Genomic DNA, 1,845 nt, shown 5'->3' with positions numbered 1-1,845 from the left:
TAATGGTACTTACATTAGTTGGTTCAATATGAACATTTAAGTTAATAGTAACTACAACAGATTCATATGTTTGACCCTTGATATACAGTAACTTATAGTCATTGATGTATATATTCAATAAATACTTATAAAGTGTCTTTTGTGTTGTGATTCATTGCATTATGGAAATCTAATGGAACAAAAACATACAGTCATAGGACCTGAACTCATAAAATTTTAACTGCTGAAAGAAACAGAAAAGCATGTAACATGACTTCAATGGATCATCTCATTCCATCATCTTATTTTGTGGAAAATATACTTGAGCCCTAGAGAGATGCAGATAATTTAAATAATTGAGTTATTAAAAGTTGCTGCATATATGCTGTTTGTTTTTCTAAGATTTTTAATGTGTCATTCATTTAATTATAGCAAGACTGTAGTACCTTTACTGTTAGTCTTTCCATTTTACAAATTAGGAAACTGGGTAACCGAGCCATCAAGTCAATTGCCTAAGGCCACACAGACAATAGGCAGCAGAGAATAACTTTGAATTAGGTGGTCTGGCTCCACCAAGCAATAGTGCTTTTTAGTGTAGATGACTAGTCTAAGGACAGGTATCAAAATGTTCATGACAAAAGAAGACCCAGATATGTGTCAAATGCAGAGCAGCAGGTGGTCACCTCATCACAGCCATACTGTCCTATATTTGTGTCCTGTAGAGAGAAAGTACTTTCAATTCCAACCTCTACTAGGAGTTATTAGTCTTTGGGTTATTGACTTTGATTTATTAGGTTGGTCTATTAGCTTTTAGGCTTATTAGCTCTCTGCATTAATAATCAAGCATCAAATAAAATAAATTAATTCCTTTAAATATTCATATGCAATACCTGGTCTAGAATGATTTGAATTTAGTTTTCTCTGCAATAAGCTTTTCAAAATGCCTGAACTCTTTATCAGTTCTTAGAATTGCATTGTCTGTCTCATGCTTCTAGAGTTCATACAGCAAGAAATATTTCACTTTTATTACTATTGACATAAATTGACTTACTTTTCTGTTAGTCATCAAGAATACATTTTCCCTAAAGACTTTCTAAGAGAAGATGTTATTAAAATTATTCTTACTATGAAAACCAATGTTATCTATTGCTTAAGTAAATTAGAGAGCCTGGACTAGGTAATGCTGCAGTGGCAAAAATTCAGATTTCGTGTGTTTGCCATGAAGGACTTGTACTTGTGAAAATTTACCAGAGCCTAACCTGCTGAAAAACAAGGAAGTTTCAAGAAAGGTAGCAGATAACAGGGAATACCAGTTTGGAAACCCCCCTTGTGCAATGGTTAAGATATGTAAAACTGATGTGTACTAAGATAAGTGAAACTGCTGTATACTAAGATAAGTAAAACTGCTGTGTGCTAAGATAAACAAAAACCCCCTTCCCCTTTGTATTCACTTGCTTAAGATAACTTTGTGATTTTTGCCTTTAAAAACTGTCTGTAACCCTCGTCAGGCACCTCACTCTCTCAGGAGTGAGGGGTCCGTTTTGCGCAAAACGTAAATAAACTGCCTCTTGTGCTTGCATCGCCGGTGTCCGGAGTCTGAATTTCTGGGTCCCCAGGGTGCTACCCAGGACCCTGCCAGCTTTGGGTCCTTCAGCCACATTACAAATGTATTAATTTCCAACATGTTTCCATCACAGAGTGACCAGGGTTCTACTCCATGCAGGATCTAAGATGTTGGAGGTTCCATTACCTTGTAGTTGCTCCATCTGGGAAAGGGTCTTTGTTACTACAGCAAGGGGGGGTAAACAATTGGTTCTTTTGTACTTTTGTCTCTATATGGAACCTGTAGGTTCTGTGAATAGCTTC

This window comes from Lepus europaeus, chromosome 7 (assembly GCF_033115175.1).
Source record: "Lepus europaeus isolate LE1 chromosome 7, mLepTim1.pri, whole genome shotgun sequence".
Classification (NCBI taxonomy): Eukaryota; Metazoa; Chordata; class Mammalia; order Lagomorpha; family Leporidae; genus Lepus; species Lepus europaeus.
The sequence above is the reverse complement of the archived record's forward strand: the minus strand, read 5'-3'. Positions refer to the sequence as shown.